Here is an 18,524-nt window from a genome sequence, read left to right on the forward strand (position 1 = left end):
TCTTCAGGCTATAGCTCCTGCAGTTTGATCCTCCAAGTAGATTTTGGGTAGCAAATCCACTAGCAAATCCAGTCTTTTGACCTTGTTTCTTTTGCCTGAAAGTTGTTCTTTTCAATGCTCCTGCCCAAAAGAAAAACAGGAAATCTAGATATGTGGGAGGTGCCCTTGCTCTGTGAGCTGCCACAAGTGATGGCAGGTGCTAAAAGATCAGAGTGCTAGCAGACCAGAGCTGAAGTCATAAAGACTTGTTTTTAAAGAAAAAAATCTTGTTAGTGGTACATTAATATTATTGTGTGTCATGCCATAGATGAATTTACTTCTACTATGTAAACACTTTGCTGAAAAAGGGGGCTAGCAGATGTTGATTTTGAAAGGAAGAATTAATGCATAAGGCTTAAATTGAATATTTTTGTTCAAAACCTAAAAACTCCATGTGCATTACTCACTGAATCTATCAGACCACTACGAGTAATTATTAGGCACTGTTGATATATTAGTATATAGCAGAGGAATTGACCATGCTGACCCTACACTGAAGAATAAAGCTTTCCATGAAGAGTCTAATTGAGATAATACCTCCCTAAATTCCCACAAAGGTGCTTTGACCCCTGGTTAACGCCAGTGAAAACCTATAGCTGTTAAAAAGCAAACGCTTTTAAGCCTCCACCTAAACTCTTTTTACTGCTTACAGGATTCTTTTCCTGCAGAAAGAGGTATTTTTTTTCTTTTAGTCTCAGTTTATATGTTGCCTCTTCTATGTTGAAGCTTCTCCCATGTCAGCTCCGGCCTCTCACCCAACCCCCACTGCAGCAAAATTAATAAATTAATCATATCCTCCTCTGTGTTACCATAGCATTGTGTTAATACCTGTAGCACAGCACTTATATTGTATTACAATTAGCTCTGTATGCATGGATTTATCATCACGATCCTGGAAATTTATGAAAGTGGGAACAATATGTAATTCATTCGGGGCTTTGTTTATAGAAGGTACTCAAAACATGTTCATCAGAAACAAGTGAATAAAATCCTCTTAATGGAGGTGAACTCAAGTATTCACTCATTCATACCTCTATTCTACAAGTAATGTTACTTAGGATATATCTTGTGTCTTTTTTTTTTAATTTTTTTTTCAACGTTTATTTATTTTTGGGACAGAGAGAGACAGAGCATGAACGGGGGAGGGGCAGAGAGAGAGGGAGACACAGAATCGGAAACAGGCTCCAGGCTCTGAGCCATCAGCCCAGAGCCCGACGCGGGGCTCGAACTCACGGACCACGAGATCGTGACCTGGCTGAAGTCGGACGCTTAACCGACTGCGCCACCCAGGCGCCCCTATCTTGTGTCTTATTGTAAAACATTTTCTCAGACACCTACAGGTCATTGAAAATCTTTCAAATTCTTGACATCAGGCAGTGTGCAAGGGCAGAGTAAAAGAGACAAGAAAACAATTCCTCCTGCTTAAAATTTTTGCCCTTGGCTATCTCTGATGCTAGACATATAGCAGGTGCTTGATGAAAACTTGTTGAATGATTGACTGATTGATTATAGCTGAAGTTCAAATGTTTTCTGTCATAGCAGGTGATAAAAATACCTGCTAAAATTTTCATCTTCTGCAAAAACTTTCTTATGAAGTCAAGTTTTGTCCTGACAACTAACCCACACAAGACTGATGTCACTTCTCATGAAAACCTTCAAAATTTCTTGTATGCATATCTTTATATTCTAAATGCATCCATTAATGTTTACGTAGTGTTTGCTCATGCTTTATGCCCCTTCCTTCATATGTTGATTTTCTCAAAGTGAGACAAAAGCCTTTTATCCCTGAACTAAAAAACCGTACCTTTGTGCTTCTATAAACCAGGAAATTTGATTAATTGGTTTTCAGCAGGACAATGATCATTAACATTGACCATGATCACCTGGAGGCAGTGAAAGTTTTGGGGCTCCTTCTGAAATCTAATCCAACGACAAAGTTACATCTGGTGTCATGCTAGTATCAAGCATGGATAACCATATTCATACGTTCTCCAGCTTTCAGTTGGAAGAGACTTTCAGACTAATATATTTCAAGTGAAATGCAAGGATCTCTTTAAAAAAAATCTGGTAAAATGTGTCTGGATACAAACAGGGACAGAAATCATCTTCCTCATAGAGCACCTATTCCATTTCTGAAGAAGTCTAATTCTTAGAATGCACTTCCATTTACTGAGCCAAAATCAGATTCCCTGAACTTCAAACATTGATCCTGGCTCTAGCCTCCAGTGTTTCAAAGATTTAATCTAATCCCTCTTCAAATATTGAATAGCAGCCATGGTTCCCTCTAGGTATTTTCCAGTACAGCCTATAAACCTGACTAAATCTGTATCATCCAGCACATGTGTCTCTTAACCACAAGGACATCATGAGAGATCACTTCAAAGGCACCGCTCACGTACTAATGCCAGTACGTCTGTAACCACCAATTAAATAAGCGAAGTGAATTGGTCATGATTGCTGCTGAGGAACTCATGTTGGCTGCTAGTGATCACTGCCTGCTTTTGGGTGCACATATGCAATCTGCTTAATAATTCATTTGGCACTTGGCTCATTTTTGTTTCCAGAATCTATCTTTCATTCTATATCAGTCACAATTCAACTGGGGAGGGTGAGTCTTAGTATTTAAAACAGTGGAAGGGAGTGGATTTAGTACAGGGAATTGGTTACACAGACACCGAAAGGTTCACTGAACAGGGGGTGGTGAGGCAACCGCAGATCAGAAATAGCAGGAAGTCACTAGGACTTCTAGGCTAGACAATAAAAGGGAGGAGTCTGTGATACCAGGGCCAGAGGTGACGGTCACCTGGAGAAAGACGCAACTGTGACAGGAATGGAGAGCAGGAGTTACAGCTATAGAGAAGACATTACCTGAGACATTTCCAGAGATATCCCCCGAGGCACAGAGAAATAGGGGAAATAACCTGACTTGTCCCTTCCTCCAGTCCTTTACTCTCCCACTGGGCTTCCCACTGGCTTCACCCACTGGAGAGTCAGCTGACACAGAAATCTGGGAAACTGAAACGCAGCCTGCGGAGGTGGGGAGTGCAGAGCAAAGCAGAAGGGCAGAAATGGGTGCCTTTCCACAATACTCCATGACTCTTCAAAGACAACATACTTAAAGAGTATCTCAGTACTTCTGATAATTACCTTAATTACAGCACTTAATTTATTATGGTTTGTTTTGGAGGTTTGTCCTCACATAAATGTCTTCCCTAACCTTGAACAAGCATGACATAACTGTGTTGTTATTGTTGTTGTCATTTGCCTCCACATCTTTTACCAGTGTGTTGCATACAGAAAACAGTAAATTAATATAATTTGTCTGACTCTGGAAAAATCTAATGCTCTCCCCCAAAAAGCTCCTCTTTTATTATCTCCTCCCGTGTTTGAGGCTCAATTTCTGCTTAATCATGTTTGCGCTATGTTCTCTAGTTTATAGTTAGTGTTAATAAATAATTAACTGGAGTTAAGTAGATCCAGTTTTCCTTCTTAGAGGGTTTACTAGACAGTATCCTCACTTACTGATAGTTTTTCTAACAATACACACCCAATTTTTATTGTTGTGATAAAATGCGTCATGAAAATGTTCGACTGGCATTTAAAGCATGTCAAAAGGCCCTTGACATTATACTTTTACTTTTTAAGTAATTCCCTATTTTTCTTTTGAGATTTTAGTATGAGAATATTTATAATGTATCCCTGGAACACATATGTTAGCATTTAAAAGCCAGGTAGCTTTGTAAAATCATCAATCAGCTGACTGAGTTTATGAATTTAACTCATCTTTCCCCAACAAAATGACAGGCTTTAACAGTGACTGACAGAATTGAACGGCAATTGTATCATTGTGTCGATAGAGGATGCACATCCAGCTTTTCCTGACCATCCAAAGTAATCATTTTAATAACTCACACTAGACTGGTCTTAAATGGCAAAATACAGAACTGTTCTATCCCATATAGTAGAGTCTGGCCACGGAAAGCTACCAAAACCTTAAGATGTGGTTCTTCTGAAATCGACATAAGCTATATGCACAAAATACACACCAAATTTCAAAGACCTGGTATGGAGAAAAGAATTCAAAATACCTTATTCATATTTTATATTGACTACGTGTTAAAATGCTAATAGTTTGGAAATACTGGGCTCAATAAAAATGTTATTAAAATTAATGTCATCTGTTTCTTTTTATTTCTTAAGTTTAGTTCCAAGAAAATTTAAAAATATATATGTGGCTAGCACTTGTGGCTTTCTTTGTATTTTTTTTGGATAGTGTTAGTCTAGGGCAAATGAAGAAGAGTGTCGGTGGAGACAGGGTGTAGCAACTAAAGGAGAAGTCATCTCTCCTTTTAATTAGTTTTGTAATAGCAACAGATTCAATGTCAGACATTTAGAAGAGACAATACTATTCTCTTCAGTCAAGCAAAACTCCCACTGTGGTTCCTAAGAGTTCTGCCTGAGTGAAACAAATGAGATTAAGCCCATGATGTTTACTTCGTACTAAAACATTTTCTCTTTTCTGAAACTTTCTTAGTATAGTGCTGGCTACCAGGCTGTAGAAATGCAGAATAGAGAAAGGATGAAGGAACAATTTGAAAGTGTTGTTTTGAAACATGTAACTAGTGCTGTCAGCTGCTGGTTCTTTCCATTTTGTACATTTACATTTCCTGACTGTAGTTTAAGAACATTTCACTGCGTGTTACTATCAATCATCCTTAACCTAGAATTGCACTGTACATTAGTAACAGTTAATTGGCATATTTAAAGTAAATAGCTACTTAGTTTTGTTGTGAAGGTTTTGCATACAAATCTATAACACCACACGCTTTGTTTGTTTCGATAGCAAATATCCCTGTCTGCAACATTGCCACTTCTGTCAGTAGATGAATACAGATGCAATCACATTGAAATACCCTGCACACTCGACGACAGCCCAAATGACGTGCAGTGTGTAAGCAGGCACTCTTTGCCCATCAAATGATGCCCGTAGAGAGGGAAGAACACAAAGACATGAATAGGAGAGGCAATGTGAAGTTTTAGAAAGATGGTCGAGAAAGAAAAGGGAAAAAATAAAACAGGAATTACCATTTTGCCTATGTGTTTTGTACATGTTAATGAGCTAAGGGAGATTACTTGGCATACATGGTCTTGGACTCTGCCATTTGTTCAAGGCCAGGTTCACACCCAGCAAGCAACATACTTCCCAAAGCCCAGGGAGAAAGATCATTCTGCTCCTCATTCCCTCAGAGACCAGTAACAAGTGGAATTGTCCTCCCTTGGCAGCAGGGCTAAAATGGGAATGGGTTAGGTATTTGATAATAGAAATTTTTTTTTTAAAAAGGACCTCTTTCCAACTGTGAAGCTAATACTTCTATGAGATATACCTTAAAAACAAACAATCCACACTGTATTTTTGGTGAATGCCAGTGTCTCCTAGACCCAGAGAGATGAATGTTTACCTGAGTCCCAATATTTCCTTTACTCCCTGCACCAAGGAGTCAGAGATCATCTGGTAGGAACGTGGTGTGTGTTTGTGTGTGTGTGTGTGTGTGTGTGTGTGTGTGTGTGTGTGTGTTGAATTAGATGAGGTGTCACCCTCTCCCTCAGCCATAATTCTGTAATAGAATTTCCACAGAAGCAACAATAAAAACAATTGTTCCTATGGATCATTTTCGCAGCCCATAAAAATCGTATAGACTGACAAAATGTTTAAAATGAAATTAACAAAATCACTAATAAGAGTACAATGAGGAATCAGAAATCATAGTGATACTATTGTTAGCACTGAAAACATTATCACAACTCTATTAAGAGGTTAAAGGGAGGGAAAAAAGGTTTTATGGAGACAACCTGGAAAGAGTTAATCACTACTCATTTCTGATTTTCTTTCTTTGATGAAATTCAAATGTGGAATACCAAACAAACAAACAAAAGCTTTACTTAAAATATCATTTAGATACATCATCATTAAGTAGGCTTTGTGACTTTTTCAATGGGCTAACCCAGCTCCGGCGTTTTTCAAGTGCTCGCAATGTGCTAACACACCCTGCAAAGAGAGAAGTGTTCTGAGCATGTATGTGTCCTTCATTTGCTTCCACGTACTACATCTACCTTGAAAGGGAAAAGAAAAACTGCAAACCATATCATCTCAAATAGTAGAAAATGTGAAGAGGGAACTTCTTTTTCTTTTCTCTTTGTCAAACTATCAGGGAGAATTTCCCATCTGTTGTAAATTTCTAATATTGAACTCTTCAGTTGAGATCCACGGTCTTTCATGGCTCACTGCAAATTTCTAAATAGATGTTTTGCCAGCACCAACTGAAAACTAAAAAGCCGGAATTCCTAGTGTTTGCAGGGTTCTTTATCCACTGAGGCTCTCTTATGTGAACTGGTAGCAATGCCATCCATGCTGCTTACCAGGCTTGGGGATGCACATGTCTCCTGATTGCACAGCCCATTCAATTCAGAACTACATCCCACTCCTTCCCAGAGTGATTGTTGTGTCCTTTTCCTTTCACAGTTATCATTAAAGCTCCTGACGGATGGTAAACGCATAGCTAGATTATTGCTATAACGTCCTCTTTGGGCGTGGATCCATTGTCTTTATTTCAATCCATCTTACATAACATGATGCAGTTATGGACTCTAGAGTGAGGCCTCTTAAACTGTCTGAACATGGTTACTGAACATGGTTTTTATTTCCTCCAATCCATCAGGGACTGATACTTAGGTAAACTAAAATAAAATGAACTTCTGGAAAAGTGATCACATGCTTGGATGCCACAGCTATGTCAAATTGCTGTAGAAGTTTCTAAATGCTGACTCTCAATTTCTGTATTTGCCTCATCACAGACCTTTCACACATTTGCTGATCAGAATCAGTGTGCAGACCACATGCTGACGGCACCAATGAACTAAATTCTATCATATCATCCTTATTTTCTAGGCTCACCATTTACATACTCCAGGCCAAGCACAAAAAGTAAACCTAAAACTAAACCGTCTGTTCAGATGGGTTGCATCTAGAAAATACCTGAAAGATTCTTTCTCTCCCGCTAAATATCCCCTGACCATAAAGCACGTTAGGATCCTGTAAGTGTTAGATAAAATTGTCAAGGATTTTATGGCAAAGGGGTACCAATACCTTGATCAAAGTATGGAAGTGCAGGATACTTGAAAACATGGTGGCCACAAAGGGCTTATAGAGAAGCAGAAAAATGACCAAAAAAATCCCATCCAAGCTTATGAAAGAAAATTGTAACAGTATCTTGCAAAAGGGACATAAAAACTGTACCAAAGTTCTTGTCACTAAGATGACCAAATTCAGAACTTGAAAGGCTAAATATAGGGAAAAAAAAGTTAAATGAAGTTCTTCTGTGTACTATCCCTTAAACCCAATTTTATAAAAGTCATCAAACTGTTCATTTTATGTTATATAAGAAAAATATCCAGATGAATTTCTGAAATTTTGACTATATTCACTGATGTCAATATGTTGCAGAGATGCTAAGAGACATCTCGGTGAGATACTCACCTTCCAGCTGTGCCCAGGTATACCATTTGTCTTAAGGACTAAAATTCAGGGATAACAATACCCTCTCATCCATAGGCTCACAGTCATAATAATCTCCTTCTTTCTGGATTCCAATGCTTGAGCCAGATTACTTTTCATACTGTTTCTTCATATACTTTGCAACATGATCACATCGTATTTTTCTTCAAAACTCTGGCAGATTGTTTGGGCTAGAGATAGATGGAGACAAGAGGCACCATCTGGTGCAAGATCTTTATTCCTTGTTAGCACTACAGGAGTTCTGGTATTTTACATGGTTCAGGCAGTAGCAACAAATTTTTTAAATGCATAGATTGAGAAGGTGTAAGATGGTCAAATGGCCCTTGGCACTGTCTAAGCACATCACTAGTTTCGTTGGTGTAGAGTTGGGTTTTTTTGTTTTGGGGTGTTTTTTTCCTCCAATTCAGACAACCAGTGGCATATGGTTTCATGATTCACAAAGATGGTCCTTGACTATAGATTTGACGATCTCAACACAACTTCCAGGCTTGCCAGAGCTGTGTTACAGCAGAGAGAGCAAATAGCTCATGATATTTCTCCTCTGATGAGTAAGCTCCAAAATCACAGGTTTAAATTTGATCTGGGGCTGAAAGAAAAGGAACCATGCCCTCCCATGCCAGTATCCATGCTTTTTCTTTGTCAGAGGTGAGTGTCTATTTCTGCACCATTGATCCATGGCTTCAGGGAACAAAAGCTCAAATAATGCCCAGGTTAATTCTGTTGGCTTATACTGAATATATACGTTTGCTCTTTTCTCTATCTTTCTACTCTTTGGAACCCCAAGCCTTTCCTGAACTTTAGCTATAGTTCTAAAAACCTAGCAATGATTTAATAGAATTTTTTTCACCTTTCACACACAAAGTCAGTGTTTTCTAATGGAATTAGCTAAGAGTTGGGTGCCAGGAGATTTGCTCAGAAGCTATCACAGCTACCTTGTGAGGATAAGTGAAAAAATGAACTGGAAGGAACAGCGCTTTGGAAACAAACTAAAACATCAGAAAATGGGGCTTATAGAAGTTAATCTTGACTGCAATTCAAGAATAAAGTTAAAGGAAACCTCACCTGTTGGCTCCTGATTTCAGAAGGCTCCTTGGAGTTACTGCTGTTGGAGTGTGTTGCCAAAACTTTGAAGTATCTTTCTGATGATCACATTAATGCCGTCTTAATCTCTGAACTGTTCTGCCGTTATCCTCCACATGTATGGTCCTCATTCTCCTCTATCCTGTCAGCCATTTCCTTTGATTCTTTTAAACCCTCCTGTCTATGGGGCGCCTGGGTGGCGCAGTCGGTTAAGCGTCCGACTTCAGCCAGGTCACGATCTCGCGGTCCGTGAGTTCGAGCCCCGCGTCCGGCTCTGGGCTGATGGCTCAGAGTCTGGAGCCTGTTTCCGATTCTGTGTCTCCCTCTCTCTCTGCCCCTCGCCCGTTCATGCTCTGTCTCTCTCTGTCCCAAAAATAAATAAACGTTGAAAAAAAAAAAAAAAAAACTTTAAACCCTCCTGTCTCTTTCACGCTTACTCCATATACTTTCTTACCCGAAGACTCACCTTTTTACAGTTGTATGGGGCCATGAATTACAACTTTTTTCTACTAAGTTCTTTGGTCACTTATCCCTGCCATCCATCACTTCTCCACTGAAAGCCTCCTTTTTTTGATAACATGAAATGGTGCAGATATCAGTAGGGATGGTTGGAAATGAAGAAGGAAAAGAAGAAATAACAGAACAAAAATAGGGTGCTATGTTGAAAAACGTAGATGTCAATATAACAGCAGATGGTGTAGATAAACTCACTATTAATATGGTCAACTTGGTGCAATTACCACATGGCCGCAACTGTAAACCATACATACAACTCAGAAATATAACAAGCTCTGCAGGCAGTTATTCACTGATGCTCTTTAGTCAAGAGGTATGCCACAATTGATTCTTTTTGTATTTGTCCAACAGGCGGAGTACCTCACAATGTTGATGTCATTTTTCTTCAGAGCTAATGATTTGTGAATAGTTTTATTTTTATGTTAACAGCAAATTATCTCCTTCAAAGTTCAAAGGAAGATATCTGTGTGCTCCTCACACACCTCAGTTTCAAGTCTGTAATGGAAATCTGCTTCTTCTTGGAACACATGCCCCCAAAAGAAGTGAATGTACACCACTCTGTCTTGATAAGTAGGAGAAAGCAATCTCCATGTAGTAGTTCATTTCTTCTCTACTCTGTATGTTGGGGGTGAAACAGAAGTTGGAGTCCAGGGAATGACCGACCGACAGTATGCTTTAAATTGTAATGACTTCACACAATCCTGGCTTGGGAGAGAAATCCAGAGCTGGTGACAAATTTAGGATCTAAGTTGCTCTCAATAAATAGACCATCTCAAAATCTCCAGTGGTTCCCTGGTGAATATAAAATAAAGGCCATACTTATCAAATTGACATTTAGAGCTCTCCACAATTTGATAGCAACCTATCTGTCCAACGTTTAAACTATTTTCATTCACTAAGCTGAAGTTTCCTGTAGAAAAGTCTACTCACTATCACTTAATAAAACATTATATGGATTCTAGCTTCTGCAGTTTCATTTGCATGTATCCCTTTTTGAGATGCCCACCTCCTTACCTTTCAACTTATCTAAACATCTTCCGTTTAGATCCGTCCTACAGACTCATGCCATCTACGTTTCCTTCCTAGTTGCTTCAGACCTTGATGATCCCTCTCTCCCCTGACCTCCTACACAGCTGATTTCCCACTCTACCCATTAGGCTCTTATTATGGGCTATCTCTGATTGTTAGTTAACATTTTTTACATATGTCCTGTCCTCTCTATGAAATTTTGCTGTGCCAGATGTTATGACTCGGTCCAGAGTGTAAATTCCTTGGAGATAATCACTCATTTTTTGTGCAACCTTTACAGAAAAGGCACTCATTATATTTGTCAATGGATCATTTTATTGAATTCCTGCATTTTAAATATAAGTACATAATCAATGTTAAATGTTCAACTCCAAATTTCTCTAACTGTAGAGATGTTTGCCAAATTGAGTCTGGCTTTATAAAAGCATATTGCTAGGCATTAATGTAAGCCTGAGATAACACCCTAAAATCTAAGCTAGAAAAATACAGACTGAAAGCCTAAGAAATAGAGATAAAATTAAAAATTTCCTTTAAAAATCTGTAACAAAGACCTTTTTAAATATAATTTGTTTTTAAGGACATCTTTTCAATATATTTAATAGTCTGACCATCAACACGGTTTTAAAAGAGATTTTTATTTTTTTAAACAAGAGATCTGTAGGATTGACCTCATCTGGTATTCACAGCAAAAATAAAATATGTAAACTAGCTTGTGTTGAAAAAATGCTGAGACAAACCTGGTCAGTATATTCTCAGCTAAGCTCTGAAAGAAGCATTCTGAATAACCTAGGACAATGGAGCATTCTACAAGGAATTCGGGAAAGTAAATTAGAGAAGGTGACAGTGTCTAGAAAAATAAATATAGTGACAAAGACAAATTTTACACTGGCAGCAATGTGATTATATCTATATAAGACTACTGCACAAACTTTTTATACCAAAGTAAACATTCCATTCAGCCCAGTAATTGTAAATTCAGTCAAACAACCAAGTAGATTGCCTCCACTCAATTACCTGGCTGGTCAACTGAACTGACTGAATGTTTAGGCATTAAAAATATTTGGCTCATAACTTAAAGTGCCCTTAGAATGCAAAGAGTATATAGCTGTAAAAATCATTTTCTCAGCTTAAAGTAACACACAAAATGTTGTGCTACAGACCATCAGCTGTCCACCAAAATGTGTGCTCTGTCTATAGTGCAGAGTTGCTGCTACAGAGTGGTTATGGAGCCAGGGAGTCCATTTCTCAGTCTCCTTGCATTTAGGTGAGGCCACCTGGCTAGTTCTAGTAAAAAGGAAAGAAAGTAAGAAAGAAAGAAAGAAAGAAAGAAAGAGAGAGAGAGAGAGAGAGAGAGAGAAAGAAAGAAAGAAAGAAAGAAAGAAAGAAAGAAAGAAAGAAAGAAAGAAAAAGAGAAAGAAAGAGGAAGGAAGGAAGGAAGGAAGGAAGGAAGGAAGGAAGGAAGGAAGGAAGGAAGGATGGATGGAAGGAAGGAAGGAGGGAAGAGCAAGCCTAAAAGCGCCTAAGTAGTGAGGGTTATCTGGGGACTAAAATAGTTTAAAAAACAAAACAAAACACTGGTGCCTTCTCCCCAATTCTTCTTCCCCTGTTTGCCCAGGCTCTTTCCCTTTACATGTTTCCATCATTGCTACATTATGCTCCTTGTGGTTGAGAGATTTTGTCTTAAGTGTATTTCAGCTCAGGCTACTATAACAACAATAACAAAAATAGACTGGGTGGCTTAAACAACAGACATTTATTCATCACATTTCTGGAGGATGGGATGTCCAACAACAATGTGCTCCCAGATTTGGTTCTTGGTGAGGGCCATCTTCCTGGCTTTCAGAAGGCTGCTATCTGGCTATATCAGCATGTGGCCAAGAAAGGAAGTTCTGGTGTCTCCTCCTCTTCTTATAAGGAGATTAATCCCATCATGGGAGTTCCACCTTCATGACCTCATATGGACCAAATTATATCCTTAAGGCCCAACCTCCAAATATCATCATATCAGGGCTAGGGCTTCAACATACAAATTATAAATTTGGGGGCGGAGAAGGGACACAAACACTCAGTCCATAAGCTTTCTCTTCCCAAACCGGGTATTTATTAACTTCTGTGTGCCCACTCACAGCTTAAAGAGAGGCTTAGAAACAACCCCAATTATCCAATGAAAACGGAGACCACTATCCATGCATCATAATTCAATATTTTGATTATAATAAAAATAACAATGATGGTGATAATAATAAAAACGGAATGGTTTTTTGTTTTTAGTTAAGAGTTTTTAAAACAGTTTGTAAAAATGAATACTATGTTTAAAGGCTTTTTTTTTTTTAGTCTTTCAAAAGGAATAAAAATATTTCAATTAAAACTGAGTTAGGTGAGCTTAAGCAATCTCTACAATTATTAAAAAAAAAAAAATGAGCCTGTTGCAATTTATTCCCTCCAAGGCATTCACCGGGAAGGCCCCTGGAGCATTACATTAGCCTAATATTCAAGTTACTCATTCAAACAACAGTCCATCCAAGAAAGCCCCCTGCAGAGCCCGTACTATTACTCAGTGCAAAGAACTGCATTGTCTTCCTAAACATCTAATTTAGAATGAACTTAAATGAGCTCTTATCTGCAGCACAGTCTTATAGAGCCGCCAACATTACCCTGAAGCTGCACCAGGATACAATACAAAGTTAGGGTCCTGTGAACTGCAAAGGAGTGAGACAAACTCAATGTGCCCATAAGATCTTGGAAATTAAACACACTTCACCTAATTGTTCTACAATTTCTTTAACTGTTAGCTAATGTTAGCATTTACAAGGGAAACCAGTAACTTAAGCAAAAATCCTCCTTTTTTAAATATATAAATACTACTTTTCCTTGGTTTGAACTGATTTTCCCCCTTTCCCCTAACTTGTGCTGTTATTTGGGGTTTCCAAATATAATAGTGCTTCTGACCATTCTTAATTGCACCGTAATGGGTGTTAAGCACAGGAGTGTGTGCAAACAGACTCCACTTTTCTAGTCTTTGACTGTTCCTTGCCTCTGGCCTCTGTCAGAGAGGCTTGCTAACTACATCTCAGGGGAGCAATCACATAGCTTGACTCAGCCTGTGGCTCTGACTATTGGGACTTCCTGAAGTCACAACCACTTTGGCGTCCAGAACTGGGGCACAGCGTGTCTACTCTTCACAAAATCCAGAGATTGCAAGTGTGAAACGTGAGAGCTGATTAGGGATGCACCTTAAATGGTATCAAGGGAGCCAGTTAGCAATGCAAAATATGAGATAATATAAACATAACACTCACTGCCAGTTGATCACTTATGTGAGCGCCACGAAAAGCAAAACACAACAGAAAAAAAAATTGAAGGTGAGCAACAAATAGATTTCTTCAAAGATAGTTTTGAATAAAAGTTCAATTTCATGGAAAAAATGCATAATAAAATGATGTGGAATGATGTGCCAGAAAAAAATTGATATGTCTATTTGTCTTTCTGGAACTTGGCTCTGTATTAATCATTGCTAATGGGTATATCTAGTCCTTTTAATACATACACTCTTCCTTTCTTGCGTGTTATTGATTGAGAGAATTTGAAGTTAGAAGATGCAATTATTTTGGCTGTCTTTAAACTTCTGTGACTACAATAGAATGATTCCATTTTCTCTCTTAAAAAGCCAGAGTAATTTTGATTCAGGAATTTCTTTTTTAATTATCAGTTTTTAAGGAACATAGCATCATGCTTAGCAGAAGGGCCCTTTCTTTCTCAGTATTCTGGTGTAGCTACTCTCCTGTCAGCCTAGGCTTTCAGAGAGAGGAGAAAAAAATCTTCATAAAAGCTTTGGCCTAATTAACAAGAATGAACTAGATTTTATGATGAACAATTTATAGGCAGTTAATAGAGCTCATACACGGTAGCCAGGAGCTAGATAATTTATCATAAAAGGAATTTCAGTTACACTCCTAATCCCCATTCTCTTGATATTGCAACCAACTGCATTTACAATTGCCACTTTTATAAGCTTTGATTTACTGACAAATGATGCTGCATTTTATAGAGTCATAATGAAACTTACAAATGCAGTAAATACTTGTATCTCTGCCCATATGCTTCAAATAGCTTGCCAAACAATTTACTCTTCTACATTGTTATCTCTAGATGAAAATAATTTTTCAAAGATCTCCTAAGGATTCTTCATACTAGCACAAATAAAAATAAAAGAAATAGCAAATTGTTTATTAACCATCCTAAGTATTTGTTGAAAAGAAACTGATTTATCCACATTTTAAAAGGACTTCTATAATGAGTTATGGATGATAAATACTTCTCAAAATTATAAATAAGATGAAATAGCAAATATCCAAACATAATTTTTTAAAGGGCAGAATTTAAGGTAGGTGAGACCCAGGAGATCATACTGTCTCTTATCACTTGGTGTCTTATTGCTGTTCCTATTTCAGTTTATTTTATTTTTTAATGTTTATTTACTTATTTTGGGAGCGACAGAGAAGAGAGAGAGAGAGAGAGAGCACAAGCGGGGAAAGGAGAGAGAGATTGGATCCTGAGCAGGCTCTGTGATTTCAGCCCCAGGCTCAATCCATGAGTGGAGAGATCATGACCTGAGCCAAAATCGTCAGATACTTAACCAACTGAGCTACCCAGGCACCCCTCTGTTCCTATTTTAAAGTTATAACAAAATATGGCAACACATTGTGGGGACAGAACTGGGTGACTGTACATACCATCATATCAGCTTCATATTCTTTATCCAGTGATCTCTAGAGGAGCTCTTGAAGTCCTCAAATTAGGTAGCACTTCCTTCAGAAAGTCTCCCCTGACCACGGGCATCCCTTCTATATACCTTCTTACCATCCTATTCTTCCTCTTGTCACAAAAACAAATACAACTGCATTGCAACTGACTGATTAGCGTTCATATCCCCCATTGACCATGAGCTCTAGAACAGTAAGGACCACCATATTCCAACTCTGGAGTCAAAACAGTGTCTGGGACATAATGTATTTGTGAATGAGTGATGTTCTTGGTTTCCAAGCCTGTTAACAAAAGTGAAAATAAATCATTCTAGTTGTATGATCCAGTAATAAATTTGGTGACTAAAATTAGCAGTGAACAAGTCTATATTTTAAAAAGTAGAACATTCAAAAGTCATGATTCTCTACTTCTTGCTCATGACCAGCATTATAAATATTCTTAAACATTATGCTCTATTTGGATCTTCCACATTTTAAAAGGGACATGTTATAATAATAAAAAAGTGATCAAGAAAATAATAAAAATAAGAAATGACTAGAACAGAAATTCAGAGGAGAAGGTCAGGGAAAGATGACAGTTTGGCCTGAAACAGATGTGCTACATATTACATTAATCATGGTCTCTGGGGACAAAACGAAAGTGCTGCCTATTCCTTGGGGGGACAGAGCCATGGGCCATTGCAGAGTTGTTTAGTCCCCATAAGTAACCAATTCCTGATGTAACGGGCTATGAGATATCAGATTATATGCCTACAGGTCCACTCAACAGACCATTTTTTTCTAGTGATTTGGGATTTAGTGCTGCCTGCCAAACCACCAGTTTTTGTCCAGCTGATCAAATTACAAGCAGGTTTACCATCAACTATTCCCCCATATCAAATATACCTCTCCTTCATCCACGGTTTCTTATCTCCTATCTAGAGTTTATGAAGTAGGTACCATTATTTTTTTCAAGGAAGATATTTTTCGAGGAAAATGATTGTTTTTCCTCTCAGATTCACCCCATCACCACAGAGAAGATGAGGCTCAAACAGCTGTCCCAGAAGGCAGGTCCCTGGCTGCCAAATCACCCACAAGAAGACAGCATCCCCAGCACATTCAGAATGGCTAGCAGGAGAATGCAGCTGGAAATATGCTAGTTTCCTCACACCTTTTCCAATTTATTCCCCATCTGTGGAAGAGTGGAGACCCAAGGCAGAACATGCTTCTAGCACTGTCTACTGAGGATGCCAGCCCAGAAGGGCCATGCCAGCCCATGACACCTATGAGATGTGGAACCAACAACTCTTTTGCCCTGAGTCAAAATAAAGCCTAAGAATGCTTTTATGGTTCCTAATATAAACTAAAAATAACAGAGGTGGTTAGTTCAGACCCAAGATTCACCTTGGAAATTGTTCCTAATTGTACATATCCCTCAAAGTGTCTTTTCTCCAAATGGAATTGGTCATTGACATGTGGATGTGCTCCTAATAGCAAAATAAAAATATTCCCTGCCTGAAGCATTATAATAAAGTTGTCTTTTTCCATTTCATTGTCTCAGAACATTTAATCAATTGACATGACATCTGGGGCAGGTCAAAAGAAGCCACGACTATTAATTTATAATTGCAATAGTCATTAACTTATTGATGACATACTCTTATTACTTTAACTTATTTTTAACAGTTTTAGTTTTACTTTTTAAAATGTTTTTAAACTATACACTCACTTGGGATTCAGAGATGGAAACCTAGGCACTTTTTTATCCTGTGTTCCCCATTTTGAAAAAATCCAGCCCCAAGGAAAATTCTGAAGTGGACACATTTTGTCTGCAAAAAAGCTGGCCTCCCATTTAGGAGGGTTTCCTATCGCCTACCTAAGATCATCTAAATTTTATATTAAATGAAATTTTGAAAGTATATTTAATTCTCCTAAGACAGAACTGGGTACATAGCAGAAGCCCCAAATTTATTAACTCCCTTCTTTTTCCAGCTCAGGAAAAGAATCCTTTATCAGTTATTTCCAAAAGTATGAGAATATCAATCAGTAATTGTCTTCTACCTGCAGTATTCTCTTCTCTAGTTATAAAATAAAAGACTTGTCTCCTTATTAAAGAAGGTGTATCTGTGTGTGTGTGTGTGTGTGTGTGTGTGTGTGTGTGTTTGGATTAGGAGGGAGAGAAGGAAAAGTGGAATGAAAGAAATACAAATACTCCCTAGGATGCTGAATGGCACAAAGAAAGCCATCACCTTGCTCTGCCTACACATAAAACCAAATTCCCTGCCTTCTCCTTCCCCACTCCCTCCCCCACCTCCTACCCCTCACCACCTCTGACTCCTCAGACCAGCCTCCAGCTTGTCTTTATCTTTCTGAATTCACAACCCTATCTTAATTCTAGTCTTAAGCTTAGTACTTTACTGACAAGACAAGGCTTGTCCTAGGCAGACAGTGGGAAGTAGATAACCATTAAAAATGTTTAATTCCAAACATGGGAATGGAGAAGCTAAACCACTTTGGTAACAATTTTCCTCAGTAATGAATATCATGAGGAAAAGCATTCCTTAGTACAATGGTGTGTACATGACAAGTGGTTGGGTTCATTTACTTAACATGTTTTGCGTAAGTTGTGATTAATTATCTACATTTTTTCTGATATTGTTTCCATCATACTGTGAATTTTAGTCTTAAACAATGGCTGTGTTTCAAATATTTGAGAACATACCAGACAGGCATCCTCCACCCTATTACCAAAAATATTGTAAATACTAACTAACTTGGGAAATCCGCTATCCCCTATTTCTTCCTCACCAAGCTTATAAAATGTCCACAAATATATACATTTGCACACAAATTTTCTTGCTAAGCAGAAGTATACTCACAAAGCCATAGTCACCCTCTTATTTGTATGGGCAAAAAATCTTTACAGCAAGGACTAAATTGCAGGTACAGTTCGGGGCATCTTTGAATGGCACATCCTTTCTACAGAATGTGGGCCACTCACCTAGACATCCTAGTATTTTGACATAAGCCCTGTCAGACAGAAGGTTCCATGCTACCAGATACACTTCTTTTGAAAATGTCATCCAGGGTAGAAATTGATTTTCTGCCTCAAATACAGCTGCTGCTCTGAGAAACCCCCTATCCTATTAAAAGTGTCCCTGCTCCACCTCCAACTAGACATAAGCCACATGACGGAATTGACAGACTTGTAGGAATGCAAAATTCCCACTGATTCATTCATTCATTCAACAACAAGTATATTTTCACTCAGTATACAAATCACTGTTGTAGATGCTTGGGAATATACAGTGAACAAGACAGGGAAGGTACCTGCTCTCATGGAACCACTTGCTATGATTTCAGGTAGTGTATTGTTATGTACAAATAATTTAAAACATGGTAATTTGCTAGAGAAAGACAATTTTGGATTGGACAGTCAAAGAAAACCTCTTCCAAGGCTCTGATATTTGAGCAAATCATACCAAATCAAAGTGAATAACCTGGCAGAAAGGACACAGGATTTGGACACAGAAGACTCAATTTCT

At 38.2% G+C, this 18,524-nt stretch overlaps 1 long non-coding RNA gene across 2 annotated transcripts in view; it reads right to left on the reverse strand.

Moving 5' to 3' along the window:
• Positions 1-9,327: 9,327 nt before the first annotated feature.
• LOC147584290 (uncharacterized) overlaps positions 9,328-18,524 on the reverse strand; it is a 118,180-nt gene continuing 108,983 nt past the window's right edge. For both annotated transcript variants that reach the window (XR_015248159.1, XR_015248158.1), the window contains one exon: positions 9,328-10,000. This is a non-coding gene — a long non-coding RNA (uncharacterized LOC147584290). The remainder of the gene's footprint in view (positions 10,001-18,524) is intronic.

This window comes from Puma concolor, chromosome A1, assembly GCF_028749965.1.
Source record: "Puma concolor isolate L17-30 chromosome A1, mPumCon1.1.hap2, whole genome shotgun sequence".
Classification (NCBI taxonomy): Eukaryota; Metazoa; Chordata; class Mammalia; order Carnivora; family Felidae; genus Puma; species Puma concolor.